We start from the raw sequence: 18979 nt of genomic DNA, 5'->3' as shown, positions 1-18979 counted from the left end.
TCTCTCTCTCTCTCTCTCTCTCCGATTCCAGACACCACTTTGGACACTTCTACTGAACAAATGGAATGAATCTGGAATTCGTTAACATAGGCCTAAATCATCAATACCTCTCTTGACTCCGACACATGTAAATAAACGACCGGAACTTCCATCATACCTTAAAAGGGTCCAGCATGAGTGTTGATAGGTCACAATGAGGCCCAGGGGCTTTTAAAAGATGGTTGGTGAACACACACACAGAGTCTTCTCCTATGAACACTTCAACATTAGATCTCAACAATCTGATAACGCCATGAAATCAACTTTCCTACTTCGCTTCTATCATATTCTTTTTTTTATTGTCATTACATGTAAATGAATGTAGCATAGTACTATATTACTATTAAAAATTCGATAATAAAAAAAACATTCGATAATAAAAAAAATAAAAAATAAACACACGTTTCTTGAACAAAGCCAAAAGGGTATTAGCTCGTCTTGGAGTATTCAACGATTTTTTTTTGCTTATCATTACATGAAAATGAATGCAGCATAGTAATACTACTACTACTACTGCTAAATTAGCAATATAAAGAACACACTTCCCTTGGACAAAACTGAAAGGTCATTAGGTCCGCCAGCAATAATCCACAGCACAAAATACAAGAATAAAAAAGCAGTAGAAACAGTTATAATTAACTTTTTGAACAATAAAGCAGTAGAAACAGTTATAAATAAAATCAAACGATAGAAAAACTCAAATAACCATCCACATAAAATACAATCAATGGACCAACAGAGTAAAATAACTTTATCGTAAACAGCCAAATTAAAAAATAAACAACAACACAACTATCAGCCTCAAGCGGGAATTACCTACGGAAGGCAATAGGTCAAGGGAGAGAGAGAGAGAGAGAGAGAGAGAGAGAGAGAGTTTTTAAGTGGGAGTGAAAGCGCTGGAATGCGTGCGGACTGTGAGGAAACGGGAGATAAATAATAGTACACACTCACTCACTCACATACACACACACACCACACACCACACACACACCTGATGAATGAACTGCCATAAAGCGATTCTAAGCCAATAGTATATACTAATGAATTTTTATTGAGCAAAAAAAAAAAAAAAAATCAAGGGTACTTATGCTTTTGTCAGAAGGTAAGCATTGAATTGATTGATAAACAGACCTCATGTTCGCAAAGAAAAAAAAAAGGTCAGTGTCGAAAATGACTCAAACTTCCACTGGTAGAAATGAGAATGACGAAGCAAATCTCTCTCTTTCTATCCATTGATCTAACACTCTCTCTCAGCCTAACCACACCATGATTCCTTAGCATACATAATGGCTCCTCATTTGCCCTCGGGTGACCCGGTGCCCTTCAAACATTAAGTGGCATCGCTGAGAAATTCCTCGGGTATATCTAACGTCATTTGACCTTATACGAGATTACACAAAGAGTTGCATGACCTTTGCAGCTGCCGAAGATGCCCCCAAAAGATGAGATGGAATCAGGAAGGAACGGGGTACGAAGGCGAGGTACGAGAAGGATGGGCAAGTGGGTAGGAACGTGTTTCTAGGATGCCAGGGGCTTCCCACGGAGTCTTGCATCCTTGGAGGCAGGAGTCGAGAGGAATCCTTCGCCATTCCCGAAGGAATGACAGGGTCCCTACTCCTCGACCTCCTCGTAAAACCCGTCATTCAACTTCTTCCCATATCTAATCTACTCTCTGGAAATGACTGCACGATTCAAAGGCTGCTCCCCTCCACTGGCGGGCTTTGGAATTTTCGTCTTGCATGTCTACTTCACCCCATAACCTCCCACCCTTTCAGATGTGGGACAATCCTTGAGATGAAGCCCAATCGGATCTCTCCTACATAGTGACCCCCACAAGGGTTTTAACCCGGTGTATGTGTATCCACCTTTTGCGGTGTGTGTAAAAGGATGACCGTAAAAACATACACAAAAGACTGTGAAAAGGATGACCATAAAAACATACACAAAAGACTGTGAAAAGGATGACCGTAAAAACATACACAAAAGACTGTGAAAAGGATGACCGTAAAAACATACACAAAAGACTTTGAAAAGGATGACCATAAAAACATACACAAAAGACTGTAAAAAGGATGACCATAAAAACATACACAAAAGACTGTGAAAAGGATGACCGTAAAAACATACACAAAAGACTGTAAAAAGGATGACCGTAAAAACATACACAAAAGACTGTAAAAAGGATGACCGTAAAAACATACACAAAAGACTGTAAAAGGGATGACCGTAAAAACATACACAAAAGACTGTAAAAAGGATGACCATAAAAACATACACAAAAGACTGTAAAAAGGATGACCATAAAAACATACACAAAAGACTGTGAAAAGGATGACCATAAAAATATACACAAAAGACTGTAAAAAAGGGGATGACCGTAAAAACATACACAAAAGACTGTGAAAAGGATGACCATAAAAACATGCACAAAACTGTAAAAGGGATGACCGTAAAAACATACACAAAAGACTGTAAAAAGGATGACCATAAAAACATACACAAAAGACTGTAAAAAGGATGACCGTAAAAACATACACAAAAGACTGTAAAAAGGATGACCATAAAAACATACACAAAAGACTTTGAAAAGGATGACCATAAAAAACATACACAAAAGACTGTGAAAAGGATGACCATAAAAACATACACAAAAGACTGTGAAAAGGATGACCGTAAAAACATACACAAAGACTGTTGAAAAGGATGACCATAAAAAACATACACAAAAGACTGTGAAAAGGATGACCGTAAAAACATACACAAAAGACTGTGAAAAGGATGACCGTAAAAACATACACAAAAGACTGTGAAAAGGATGACCGTAAAAACATACACAAAAGACTGTGAAAAGGATGACCGTAAAAACATACACAAAAGACTGTGAAAAGGATGACCATAAAAACATACACAAAAGACTGTAAAAAGGATGATCATAAAAACATACACAAAAGACTGTGAAAAGGATGACCATAAAAACATACACAAAAGACTGTAAAAAGGATGACCATAAAAACATACACAAAAGACTGTGAAAAGGATGACCATAAAAACATGCACAAAACTGTAAAAGGGATGACCGTAAAAACATACACAAAAGACTGTATATATCACAAAGACAATGATCCCCAAGAAGTATTAGTCTTAGATAACGCCCCAGGGAACCATTGGGGGTCATTCTCTAGGACAGATTGTTTGTTTGTATGGTGCTTTTACGGTGCATGGAACCAGTGGTTATTCAGCAACGGGACCAACGGCTTTACATGACTTCCGAACCACGCCGAGAGTGAACTTTTATCACCAGAAATACACATCTCTCACTCCTCAGTGGAATGGCCGAGAATCGAACCCGCGACCACCGAGGTGGGACGTTAATACCATACCAACCACGCCGCTGAGGCGCTGCTCTCTCTAGGATAGACCCGGCCAATCATGTCCCTTCCCCTTTCTCAGGCCTCTACATTAAATACAAAAACAAAGGCTTCTCATCATTTGTTAGAAGTCAGACTGGAAACTGCATTACACTGGAGCTTTGAAATGACCACTGGTAGTTCAACAACAACTTTCATCAGCAACTTAAAAGAAACGAAAGGGAAAGTTTTATAGAACTAGATCTTTATGGCACTGAGCAGTCGGTCTTGTCGATATGACAGTAGGTGGTCACCTTTCCCTACAAAGTGTATAGTATATATGGCCTAACACATATTATTATTATTATTATTTTTTTTTTTTTTTTTTTTTTTTTTTTTTTTTGCTCTATCACAGTCCTTCAATTCGGACTGGGTGGTATTTATAGTGTGGGATTCCGGGTTGCATCCTGCCGTCCTTAGGAGTCCATCACTTTTCTTACTATGTGTGCCGTTTCTAGGATCACACTCTCTGCATTGAGGCCCGGAGCTACTTCAGCCTCTAGTTTTTCCAGATTCCTTTTCAGGGATCTTGGGATCGTGCCTAGTGCTCCTATGATTATGGGTACGATTTCCACTGGCATATCCCATATCCTTCTTATTTCTATTTTCAGATCTTGATACTTATCCATTTTTTCCCTCTCTTTCTCTTCAAACTCTGGTGTCCCATGGTATTGCGACATCAATGAGTGATACTTTCTTCTTGACTTTTGTCAATCAACGTCATGTCTGGTTCTGTTTGCACGTATCACCCTATCCGTTCTGATACCATAGTCCCAGAGGATCTTTGCCTGATCGTTTTCTATCACTCCCTCAGGTTGGTGCTCGTACCACTTATTACTGCAAGGTAGCTGATGTTTCTTGCACAGGCTCCAGTGGAGGGCTTTTGCCCACTGAAATCATGCCCTCTTTTTTTGTACTGGTTTCTGTGGCAAGTGCCGGGGCATTCACTTGCTATGTGGTTTATGGTTTCATTTTCCGTATTGCACTTCCTACATATGGGAGAGATGTTTATTTTTCCGTCTATCATACTTTGAAACATATCTGGTTCTTAGGGCCTGATCTTGTGCCGCTGTTATCATTCCTTCAGTTTCCTTCTTTAGCTCTCCCCTCTGTAGCCATTGCCAATTGTCATCGCTGGCTAGTTCTTTTAGTCTGTCTCATGTATTGTCCGTGCATTGGTTTGTTGTGCCAGTCCTCTGTTTCTTTCTGTCTTTCTCCTGTTCTCTGTATATTTCTGGGTCTTCATCTACTTTTATTAGTCCTTCTTCCCATGCAACTCTTTGAGCCACTCGTCTTCACTGGTTTTCAAAATATTGCCCCAGTGCTCTGTTTTCGATGTTGACGCAGTCCTCTGTACTTAGTAGTCCTCTCCCTCCTTCCTTTCGTGTTATGTATAGTCTGTCCGTATTTGCTCTTGGGTGTAGTGCTTTGTGTATTGTCATTTGTTTCCTGGTTTTCTGATCTAGCTGCGGAGTTCTGCCTTCGTCCATCCCACTATTCCTGCGCTGTATCTGATTACTGGCACTGCCCATGTGTTTATGGCTTTTATCATATTTCCGGCGTTGAGTTTTGACTTGAGTATCGCCTTGAGTCTCTGCATATATTCTTTCCTGATCGTGTCCTTCATCTCTTGGTGTTTTATATCTCCTCCTTCCATTATTCCCAGGTATTTGTATCCTGTCTCATCTATGTGTTTGATGTTGCTCCCATCTGGTATTATTATTATTATTATTATTATTATTATTATTATTATTATATTATTATTATTATTAAAATAAACAACTATACATAAGCAGCTAGCCCCGACAAAACCACTACGTTCCATTATAATGTAGTGCCCATTGAAAAAGAAACCCACAAAATCACTTTGTAACTTGTTTACTTCTAAGTATTTACATTTAGTTTTACTTAGAAGTAAACAAGTTACAAAGTGATTTTGTGGGTTTCTTTTTCAATCTTCAGAAGAAAACTGAAAGAAGTTTTTGTTTGGTAGTGCCCATTGTTATGTATTAAAAAAAGGCATCAGACCAGAAAAAAATAAATGCATGCAGGCAAATTAATAAATGTAATCTGTAAGGTTCCCTTGCTGCAGAGCAGTATCACTGCCTTGTGGGAGATCGTAAGTCACAGGCTAAAAGTCTTAAAGCAAAGACATACTTATGGTAGGAAAGCAGAAGGGCTGTCCTGATTTATCTTAGCTCTGAAGGAGTTGGAATTCCACCTCAAGAGCGACTGGATAGCCCATAGCCACTACTGGACTGCGTAGATTTTGCAAATATTGCTCACAAATGGACTCAGTACCGCGATCACTCGTTCTGTAGATGGGCAATAACAACCAAGGTCTAGAGCAGAGGAGGCCAAACAGTCGATCGCCGTTCCCCCACAATCCTATAAGAACACAAGCATATATATATATATATATATATATATATATATATATATAGTATATATATATACATATATATATACATAAAGGTATAAGCCACGACAGAAACTGAAACACTGGAGTAGCTGCATGATCTTTCGACTCCAACGTCCTTTACTTAGAGCAGACAGTTGAGTCGAAAGATCTTGTAGCTACTCCAGTGTTTGCACTTCCCTTCGTTGCTTATACCTTTATTTATGCATTTATCACGTTCCAAAACTTTCGTGATACACACACACACACACACACACACACACACACACACACACACACACATATATATATATATATATATATATATATATATATATATATATATATATCTATATATATGAGGCAATTGCACTCATGTTATATCGTACTATGGCGCTATTTGAAATTTTTTTCCCACGTAATAATAATATGTAAGAGTTCCAGGTCCTTAGAATACGTAGATCTCGGAGTCCAAAATTCTGGCCACCCCTGATCTGGAGAGTATAACAACCATCTAATATTGCTGGGGTGACCGATTTACGTACACGCCTTGAGTGCATATGCATGGAGCTGCCTGTTCGTTCCTTAGTTCATTCAATTCAATTGTTTACTGATAACGATTGAAATGAAACCGGCAACGAGAGAGCCAGAATCTTCAAGCCTCGAGACGATACACAAACGAAGTTTCTCGTATTGTATTAAAAGCAAATCGAAGAGTAACCCAGTAAAACAAGGAGATTATTGGAGCAGACAATAGATTTATGAAATAAAAATTAAGTAGAAATGAGGTTTATTCATTATAAAGCTATACAAATAGCGTGAGATGTAAGAGATTCCAAGAAGTAACTGCTTTGTCTTCAACTTGATGGTGATATTATTATTATTATTATTATTAGTAGTAGTAGTAGTAGTAGTAGTAGTAGTAGTAGTAGTAGTAGTAGTAGTAGTAGTAGAAGAAGAAGAAGAAGAAGAAGAAGAAGAAGAAGAAGAAGAAGTAGTAGTAGTAGTAGAAGTATGTCAAGAGGTTCACAAAGACACACGAAACACACAAAAAAAGGCCATTAGTTTCCTGAGCAACCTTCAACGGAACAGTATATATGTACGGGAGACTGAGAAAAAAAAATAAATAAACACACACACAAACACACGAATGCAAACGAGAACATTAAAGTAACCCCTAAAAAAAACAAATAAAATAACCCACGAACAGATAATTACATACGCTAGAATTACAGTTGTTCTTGACCTTACGAGTAATGAAAGACCAGAGAGAGAGAGAGAGAGAGAGAGAGAGAGAGAGAGCAGAGAGAGGAGAGAGCGAGAGAGAGAGAGAGAGAGAGAGAAGGAGAGAGAGAAGAGAAAGAAGGAGAGACCTAGCCGCTGGGAATATTCCTAATAAGGCAATTCCTTCATTCCATTCACAGACAGAAAACAGAGTTCATTACCATAACACTCCCATACAATACACCTCTATGGCGGTGCTTATAATTACTTAGCGTTACTCCAGACGAGGTCTATGCCGTATGGGAGAGGGTCTGACCTACGAAGGTAAATTGCGTGGTGTCATAAACAACGCTTCGTTAAGTGTAGGGATTTTGATACACATGCATGTAAGTAGTACATATATACATACATATAATATATAATATATATATATATATATATATATATATATATATATATATATATATATATATATATATGCGTGTGTACAACGTCGTTACTACATGCACAAACAATAGTATACTTTAAACACAGAAATGCGTGAAATCAAAAAAATAAAAGTAAATATTATTGTATGTTAATGTCATCTAAGGAAACGCTGATTAAACATTATTCATGCTAATAATGGGACTGGTAGTTCTTTATCTTAAGAGTTAGAACTTATCAATATTATGCTCGTTCATAATTTTCAAACAAAGGTTATAAAACCTGTAGTTCAGGTTATATGAATCTAAAACCGAACTGGTTTATTTAGACCACTAGTGTCTGGAAGTAAGTGCATTCATAACTGACTAACAGCCAGGATAAATTTTGAAAAAGAAATGTGAAAAGAAATAACCAGCTACGACAAATCTTGGTTTGTTTGTTTTTATGGTGTTTTAACGTTGCATGGAACCAGTGGTTATTCAGCAACGGGACCAACGGCTTTACGTGACTTCCGAGCCACGTCGAGAGTGAACTTCTATCACCAGAAATACACATCTCTTACACCTCAATGGAATGCCCGAGAATCGAACTCGCGGCCACCGAGGTGGCAGGCCAACATATAGCTACCACGCCACTGAGGCGCTTACGACAAATCTTGGGGAGAAAATGATGAAAAACAGACAAAATGACAAATCTTGGAAAAAAAATGTTGAAAAACAGATATAATGACAAATCTTGGAAAAAAATGCTGAAAAAACAGACAAATGACAAATCTTGGGAAAAAATGCTGAAAAACAGAAATAATCATACTGCAATGATGCAGGCGACGATGAAAGAAGGAACACAAGTCATATAGTAGCAACAGTAGTCAAAACAATACCGAAAACAGCAACGCCCATGGTGATAAGGAAAGGGCTCTGTAATGCCAGCAAACATGCGCGCTAGTGGATGGCTCGTGCATTATGAAAGTCGTGAAATTGGGGGTAAACATTGCCGTTAGCCTGTAGCCTATTGGACACGGCGAAAGAGAAAGCTCATGGCAAGACTGGCATTAATGTCATGTGCCATGCTGATTATACACGGTGTGCATGAGTCTGTTGGGGGGGGGGGGGGGGGGGGGGGGGGGGGGGGGGGGGGGGGGCGGTTGGCATTATGAGTTTCTGCGATGATAAAGACTGCACACGAACGCAGGTGCCTTGTTTAGGTAAAAAGTTGGCCGTAGACGACTTTAAAAAAGGCTGCCCGACATTTACTGATGATGAAAAGGTTAGGAAGAAGGGCAAAATAAGTAGATGGTTGTTTGGTTAGAAGAAGATGTAATCAATGGTGTGATGGGACGTTTGGCATCTCAAAACATACACTCAACACTGACATTAGTGAAGAGAAGAGATCAGGAAACCGGTGATTGGGTTTAAACTTTTAAAATGACACAAGAGAATGTTAAAAGTTAACTTCGCCAAGAATAAGGGTCTGAAAGTAGATTTGGACTAGGAAGGTGAAGCGATGAATGACATGGTAGAATAGAATACAATATTGACTTTAGGCCAACGGCCAACAGCTGGGACCTATGAGGTCATCCAGCGCAGAAAGAGAAAGTGAGAGTAAGAAGGTTGAAGGGCGTAACAGGAGGAAACCCTCGCAGTTGCAATATGGAACAATTGTTAGAAAAGGTGAAAAGGCATATGGAAGAAAGAGAATATTAACGGAGTTACAGTAAAAAGGAAAGAACGACTGCAGCTAGGGGCGGAAGGGACTCTTCAAAGACCCTCGAGTGATGCCTACAGTGCACCACGTGAGGTGCACTGACAGCACTACCTCCCTACGGGAGACATGGTAGATTTTGAAGAACTTAGAGAAGCTGAGGCATAATTTATATGTTTAGGGGGGAACTGTTAAACATGACGATCAAACGAAACTCGGAAAGGTGAATCCAAGCGTGGAGAGCGAGAAAGGAAGGAGGGGCTCTACAAATAAGGCGATGCAGGCCTCACTGAACGTGGTAGACGAATGTGCATAAAAAATGGCAAGTCAGACATGAGACTAAAAATGAGACAAATATGTGGGGCCGAAATATAGTTTCAAATATACATTGAAATATTGAAAAATTCGTCATATGAGATATATGAAGGTTTCCATGAAAGATAACCAATAGTACTGAAATAGTTTGATCATGGAGAGTGAAATGAGATAGCAAAAATGAGGAAAAGGTGTTCAACTTTGCTGTCGAAGAAGGATTTCATGAGAAGGCTTTCTTGTCCGGTGTTAAAACAAAGTTTCTTTAACCATTCGAAAGTGGAAAAACTAGCTACATAAAAGATGAAATGAATGGTAAAGTGTTAATATCTATATATATAATATATATATATATATATATATATATATATATATATATATACTTAGAAATCACGGTAGATGCACGTGACATCATAAAATAAGCAAATACCACAGGGAAATGATAGAAAGAAATCCCAGCGCTTAGTCAAGAGGAAACGAAAGTGCTTGGATTTTTGCCTATCATTTTCCTGTGGTATTCGCTTATATATATATATATATATATATATATATATATATATATATATATATATATATATATATATATATACGTATTTATATATATATATATATATATAGAGAGTAGAGACGAGAGATAGAGAGAGAGAGAGAGAGAGAGAGAGAGAGAGACGAGAGAGAGAGAAGAGAGAGAGAGAGAAGAGAGAGAAGTTTCCGTACTGCCGATATAGCTCCAGTCCATGTAGTACGTAAAACAGGTAGACAGGGTGTATAGGCTAGCTTTAGACTTACTTTACTTTGTTAAAAGCGGAGGTTTAACCATAGATTTCGGCTTAAAAGGCTTAAAATAATAATAATAATAATAATAATAATAATAATAATAAGAAGAAGAAGAAGAAGAAGAAGAAGAAGAAAACAGGCATTAGGCCTATATCAGCTGCCAACCAAACAATCACCTCCGTTACGAGGGCTAATAAAATCCGAAAGCCCTCGGGAGAATCCAGACAGAAAGTATCAGAAAGTCGAGGGTCCATTGAACGCCCGAGAACGGGTCTTCCTCGGAGTAGGAACATGGCCACGGTAGGAAAGTCCCCTAACCCTTCTCTCCGAAGCTTTTAGGGAAGCGACGAGACGGCGCAGAAAGTGAAAGTAGCAAGGGCAGGTAAGGGCACAAAGGAGAGCACAGGCACAAAAAACGAAAGAAAACGAGATGATAAAAAAAAAAAAGAAAGAAAGAAAGAGGCAAAGTCTCCAGGGCAACACGGGATCGAGAACTGACCGAAGGAGCGGGGAGTTATTATCAATGGCTCGGGTGAGCGTCGGATAACTGCTACACTTAAAGTGACCGGCATAAATTCCGGAACTTTCTCTCCAAAATTTCGTCTCCTAATCCTCAGAATCCCGTCGAAGTGCGAGGTGAGCTACGAAATTACTTTCTCTGTATCCTCTGTATATACATATATATATATATATATATATAATATATATATATATATATATATATATATATATTATATATATATAATATTAAGTGTGTTCTTTTTACTGTAATGCAACAGTATAATATGAAGATAAAAGACCCATAAAAAAACAATTTTAACGTTGCAACCATATATTTCGAGCACTTCCTTCTGTGCTCCTGATCACCGGTAAAATATGGACATAGGACGTCTTACAAGAATATATATACAAAAACATGTGTAGTGTGGCAGTAAGTGTCTGTTGGTGCCCCAGGAAGGGTGGAAATTAAACTATTCGCTGGTGATTTTTGTATATATAGTACTCTGTAAGACATCCTATGTTCATGTTTTACCAGTGATCAGGAGCACAGAAGGAAGTGCTCGAAATTTATCGTTGCAATTAAAACGTTGGGGTTTTTTAAAAATAGTGTTTTATGGGTTTTTTATTTTCATATATATATATATATATATATATATATATATATATATATATATATATTATATATATATAATACTTCAGGAAAACCGAACGATTGGGATAGACAGGATTTATTCGCTAAGAGCGCTTCACACAGGAGCTGTGCATCATCAGACTGTTAAAATGAAAGTACATTTCAATTAATAAAAACAAAATACACATCAAAATTACAATCTCAAATTTAAAATGTAAAAAAATGTAAATTTACAATTTTAGAATGTGATTTTAAGTTTTAGATTGTAATTTTGATCTGTATTTTGTTTTTAACGAACAAATCCCGTCTATCCCGATCATGTGTCTAATGTTCTCCTGAAGTATTGTATATGGAAGTTCCTGCATATCCTACCACATATATAGTGAATATATATATATATATATAATATATTATTTATAATATATATATATATATATATGTGTATGTATATATATATATACATACTTACATATATATATACATATGTATATATATATATATATATATATACTATGATATATATTATATATATATATATATATATATGTAGAATCTACTGTTCATTTTTACCAAATACATATGTAATTGTAATAGCCATATACTTCTCGTGGTCAGGTCGGCTAGGTGACCTCGTCGTGATTAGGGTATATGGCGGCTTCGTTTCTCGCTACTGGACATCATGATTTCTTCATATTTGTTTGAAGTTGAATCTCAAGGCTTTGTAGTAGTGACATGCGTATCCAAACAAGAGCAAACAACTTGAGAGGTTAAGACGGCATTGTGGCTGTTACAATTTTATATATATATATATATATATATATATATATATATATTATATATTAATACTCTATATATACTATATATATATATATATATATATATATATATATCTATATTATATATATATATATATATATATATATATTATAGATTAACACATATATATACATTATATATATGCCGAATACAGGTAATGTAAAATACATTATCTATCTATCTATATAATTTTATATATATATATATATAATATATATATATATATATATAATGTATGTATGATACTTTTATATATATACATAGAAGAGAGAGAGAGAGACGAGAGAGAGAGAGAGAGAGAGAGAGAAGATCGAAGTTTCGACAGGCCGAATGTCATAACAAAATTACAACTAAGGACCTGGCAGTTCTTATATAGTATAGTATATAATATACCCGAGACGAGCGAGACCTCTCCACGTCGCAATCGGCACCGCGCGGACAGTTATATAAAAAAAAAAAAGTCTGAACAATCGAGTCAAACAAAGAACCAGCTTATCAGTACTTGCCGCAAGTAAAAGGTTACAGGCAGGAAACTGTTTCCCTTAAAAACTGGTTTCACCGGAACCCATTTTTTTTTTACTCTTTCGTTTGTTAAGAGAATGAAGAATGAAGCTGGTCTTGCTGAGAGATGACATATCTCTCCATTCATCTTTGTCTCACGGATCTATACCTGCGCTCACGTAACCTTTGTCGTAATGAGTGGGGAAATATCCAGGCACTTGTAATCGTGTGCGTATTTATGGCACTCATGTGGCAACCACTATTAGGAGAAACTATATATATATATATATATATATATATATATATATATATATATATATATATATATATATATATATATATATATATATATATCCTTGCTATTCCTCAATGATCCCGTGGGTGAAGTATATATGAGATCCTCACGTGAAAATGAAAAGAGGTACTAAAACTCGACTTGAATAAAAGTTGAAAGTCTTGGTACCTCCTTTCATTTTCACGTGATGGACTCTTATAATATATATATATATATATATATATATATATATATAATATATATATATATATATATAATATAATAATATATAATATGTGATTGTGCTTGGACCAATCTGTGTCTATGCAGGTGTGTTCAAAGGCGGATCTGCAGGTACCACGTCAGTGCACAAGTAAACGGCAGATAACCAGTTTGATATTTACAGTTAAACTTTAGAGGAAAAACCAGCAAGCCTTAGGTGACAGACCACCGCATTTTCCAATTTCAAATCAATGAAGTAACATAGAAGTTATATTAAAACCAGTGTTCAAACTTTGTAAAAACTTTCATGTAAAATTTAAAAAAAAACGTAAAGTATTAATTTTAGAGAGGAGCAATTTTCAGTTACTAAATAACATACGCTTCAAAAATTCCCATGCATAAATAAGATTAACTTATCTCGCAAGTATTTAACTTCTTAAGTTAACATACAATAGGGTTGGCAATGATTAAATCAAACTGATTTAATCAAGTGATTAAATAATTGATTTTTCATTAAAAAAATCTTGATCTTTTAAAATTTGAAAGCAAACAAATTGAAAAATCTGGTTTGGAGGTTAATAAAAACTTCAGCATAACTGTGCTGCTTCTATTTATTTTGATATCAACAAATTGCAAGTACATACTTTTGGCCAGAACTGGAAACCTAAAAGATCAATCAATAGTAATTCTGTCACAAAATACATTTTGAGGAAAAAAGGGATTGAAAAAACATCTAACAAATAAACAAAAACAAATAATTAAAAAATAAAATAATTTAAAAAATCAAATAAATAAAAAAAAATCACCAACCCTGGTTTGACGAACGGGCCCCAAAATCACTTTCAACCACCGGTGGGATCGATCTCTGGTATTCGAGATTTTGCGCCTTGAACAAATCTACTTACTCCCCCACAAGAGTAACTCCCCAGAGCTCATTGTTGTGGTCATACGAAACAATGCCTGGAAGTTGGAACTGACCCACTTCATTGAAACCTCAATGTAGATCAACGAGAGTCAATCCTGACGGAATGCAACCCTGCTAAGAGGCGACTGAGAATGTATCCAACACGCAATAGCTCATTCCTTCTTTTGTTTGCATGGTGCTTTTACGTTGCATGGAACCAGTGGTTATTCAGCAACGGGACCAACGGCTTTACGTGACTTCCGAACCACGTCGAGAGTGAATTTCTATCACCATAAATACACATCTCTGACCCCTCAATGGAATGCCCGAGAATCGGACTGGCGTCCACCGTGGTGGCAAGCCAAGACCATACCGAGCACGCCACTGAAAAGAAGGAATGAGGCGCTATCATTCCTTCTTTTCAATACATGAATGTCCTGTCGAATATCTTAGAGATTTTCACGTTCCCTAGTTGAATTTCTGCTGGAGTCTGTTGAGGGGAACGGAGGCTTCCTAAAATATTCGTCTCAGCTTGGGAATCGGGGAAAAAAGTGGCATGTACGACTTGGCAAGGTCGACTACTTGACAATGCGGTGCTGGATCGAATGATATGTTCTAAAAGCTTAAGAACAGTGTTCTTGCATAAAGGATCACGCAGACTGTCTTGACACACGCACACCCATACATGCATGTATATATATGCATATATATTTGTTATATTATATTATATATATATATATATTATACGTATATATATAATAAATGCAATATAAAAACACTGTATCGTTCTACTAAGTAGTCAGTAGAAAGCTCTGAGCATTGTAAATATTTCAACAAAAATATTTCGTCATGATAAACAAGAATATTACTGTGGATCCTTCTACTGACACACACACACACACAACACAACCCACAACACACACATATATATATATATATATATATTATATATATATATATATATATAATATATATATAATACGTATATTGATTTTAATTGGTGCATTTAACAGGCACACAAGTAGAGGAGTTGAGATGTCATTGTGGCTATTATAATACATAAACACACAATTACAGATGTATACACAACTTCCAACACTCAGCTAAGCAATGGACGTTTCTGTAAGCTCAGACCCACGTGACGAGTCGTCTCGTTAACGACTCGATAATTGTTTGAAGGAATAAGGAAACGAAGCAAAAATTCTTTTCGCAGACATACTCGTATGTCCGGCACCCGATGTTGCTATAGTAGATTCATATCAACCCTGCATTTGATGTCTAGGCCAGTCCCTTACGACGCTCCTGATTGGCTGTTGATAAGCCAATGACATGGCTGGAAACTCTCAGTCTCTCTCGAGAGTTTACATAGGTAGGATCTATGTTCCACCTCTCCTGAGGGATACGTCTTTCAAAAGTATCCCTCAGGAGAGGTGAAGCATACATCCTGCCTATGCGAATTCTCGAGAGAGACTGAGTTTCCAGTACTGTGATTGGCTTATCAACAGCCAATCAGGAGCGTCGTAAGGGACTGTCCTAGACATCAAATGCACGGTTGATGTGAATCTACTATAGTACTTTTAACGAGGTGGACTTTCTGATCATAAAGGAGAGATAATAATTAAAATCAGAATCCCACCGCCCACAATAGACACCAGGGGCATATTGTTGCGCACGCAAGCTTTTGATTATTTACCATATATATTCATGTGTAAAATTCTATTCTGACCTGACCCTGGCTCCTAAAATCTTGCTTCGAACAAACTGAATCTACCCTGCATGATGATGATGAACGCATATTGTTTTGTTTTGTTTTTTTCTTGAACATCCCTATGTAAAATATTGGACTTTGCTGTGGTAACCGATCCTACTTTGGCGGCCGCTGATTGGCTGGGAGCTGCCTACCTCCCGGTACCAGCCAATCAGCGGCCGCCGAAAAAACGTCTCGTAAGCATAAGGCTCATCCAAGAATCTACCTCAAGTGAACCAGCTATAGTATCTGGAACTATGACTTGAGCGAGTATTAATCTACACCGTACACGCCATACATAGAGTTTTGTCATTTCTAGATCTTTTCTAGATCTCCATCCTATCTTCACTATTCCTCAATCATCTCCCGTTGCGAGAGGTTGTTCTTTTGTTTGTATGGTGTTTTTACGTTGCATGGAACCAGTGGTTATTCAGCAACGGGACCAACGGCTTTACGTGACTTCCGAACCACGTCGAGAGTGAACTTCTATCACCAGAAATACACATCTCTCACTCCTCAATGGAATCCCCGAGAATCGAACTCGCGGTCGCCGAGGTGAGAAGCAAACACCAAACCAACCACGCCACTGAGGCGCTTTGTGAGAGGTTGCGACCCCTCATTTGAACAGACTTGAATAAATTCTATGCAATGATGCTTTATGCAATGTTTCGTCGAAACTGACCCAATGGTTCTGGAGGAAAACTCTAATAAAATATCAGAGAACACGAAAGCAGATGCCGCCCCAAAGTTTCATCCCAGAAAATCACAAAAGCTTTCGGGAGACTGAGCTATTTCACAGTCTTCATCCGTAACGAATTGAAATGCCTGAATTAATCCAGTTAGTCTAAATTGGCTAAATGAATAAATACATAAAAAAAAGAAATTTAATAATAATCATAATAATAATAATAATAATAATTAATAATAATAATATTATTATATTATTATATTATTATTATTATTATATGAATTATAATAATATAATATAATAAAATAATAAATAATAATAAATAATAATATATAATAATAATTAATATAATAATTAATTAATTAATTATTAAATTTAATAATAATTATAATAATAATTAATAATTAATTAATTAAAATTAAATTAATAATTTATAATAATTAATAAATAATAATAATGAAGAAAGTATCACTCATTGATGTCACATTAGCATGGGACACCCGAGTTGAAGAGAAAGAAAGGGAAAAAATGGATAAGTATCAAGATCTGAAAATAGAAATAAGAAGGATATGGGATATGCCAGTGAAAATTGTACCCATAATCATAGGAACACTAGGCACGATCCCAAGATCCCTGAAAAGGAATCTAGAAAAACTAGAGGCTGAAGTAGCTCCAGGACTCATGCAGAAGTGTGTGATCCTAGAAACGGCGCACTTAGTAAGAAAAGTGATGGACTCCTAAGGAGGCAGGATGCAACCCGGAACCCCACACTATAAATACCACCCAGTCGCATTGGAGGACTGTGATAGACCAAAATGATAATAATAATAATAATAGTAATAATAACCATAATAATAATGTTTTGTTAAAAATGATTGCTGCTTCAGCACTATTAATCTTGTAGAGAGTCTTCTCTATTTTTCTGATGACGGCTTTCTCGTTGTTGCTTATACTGGCGAGCAACGCACCAAAGGGCATGGTAAAATTCGGTTGAGTCATTTGGTTTATTATTGCTTATACAATTCTTGCTTATACAATTCTCTCTCTCTATAAGCAAGAATTGTGTTAGCAATAATAAACCAAATGACTCAACCGAATTTTACCATGCCCTTTGGTGCGTTGCTCGCCAGTCTAAGCAACAACGAGAAAGCCGTCATCAGAAAAATAGAGAAGACTCTCTACAAGATTAATAGTGCTGAAGCAGCAATCATTTTTAACAAAACATGTCTACGAGAGACATAATAATACTGATAATAAAATTGAACAAGATGTCACTAAAACTCTGTAGAACAGGTAGTAAAGACTGCTGCGATGAACATGAAAAATAAGGAGAGAGTTCTCAAAAACGAATAAAGCATAATCGTCCCATAAAACAGCTCGGCTGTCACCATATAATAAAATTACGGGGCCCAATAAAAGGGCCTCACGGCGCGGCGAGAGATGATGATGATACCGGACTGACGAGACTGCGTGGTGACAGGGAACCAGAATTATAATTATTATTAATTGAAGCACGTCAAAAACTTTATTTATTGTTTTCATGCAATCGAAAATTATTATTATTATTTTATTATCATATTATTATTATTATTATTATTATTATTATTATTATTATTATTATTATTATTAGAAAGACTTCAAAAACCTTATTTTAGTGTATCCATGCCATGGAAAATTCATATTATTATTATCATTATTATTAATATTATTATTATTATTATTATTATTTGAAATACGTCAAAAACTGTACATTAGTATACCCATGCCATCAAATGTGTACATTATCATTATTATTATTATCATCATCATTATTTGAAGTACGTAAAAAAAATTTTAAACAAAATAAAAACTTCATTTCAACGTATGCCATGCCATCGAAAATGACAGGGGGTCCTGACTGCAAGTCCCGACCCTGTGAATGTGAAGTACCGTTCCGAAGATGAAAGCAAGAAACAATGCATTAATTCTGCGCACTTGTAAAACAGGGGAGCAGAAAAAGACGCTGGTTTTGGGCTGGGCGATGCTTATTTAAATGTAGGCTCAGTACATAATATACATATTATATACACACATACACACATATGATATATAACATATAATATATATATATATATATATATATATATATATATATATATGTATATATATATATATAATATATATATACATATATATATTACTCGTGTATACATATATATCTGAAAAAAATGCTGGAAAATAAAAATATATACATACAGCATTTTTTCACATATAAAACATACATACACACACACACACACACACACACACACATATATATATATATATATATATATATATATATATATATATATATATATATATATATATACATATATGTATATATATATATATATATATGTGTATATATATATATATATATATACATATAT

General features: G+C 36.0%; 1 protein-coding gene across 3 annotated transcripts in view; it reads right to left on the bottom strand.

Annotated features, from left to right (window-relative positions):
• Positions 1–18979, bottom strand: part of LOC135203171 (uncharacterized) — a 230797-nt gene that overhangs the window by 149487 nt on the left and 62331 nt on the right. The gene's annotated exons all lie outside the window — the stretch shown is intronic.

The sequence above is a fragment of the Macrobrachium nipponense genome, chromosome 33, assembly GCF_015104395.2.
Source record: "Macrobrachium nipponense isolate FS-2020 chromosome 33, ASM1510439v2, whole genome shotgun sequence".
Classification (NCBI taxonomy): domain Eukaryota; kingdom Metazoa; phylum Arthropoda; class Malacostraca; order Decapoda; family Palaemonidae; genus Macrobrachium; species Macrobrachium nipponense.
Note: the sequence above shows the minus strand (reverse complement) of the source record. Positions and strands in the feature narration are given on the sequence as shown.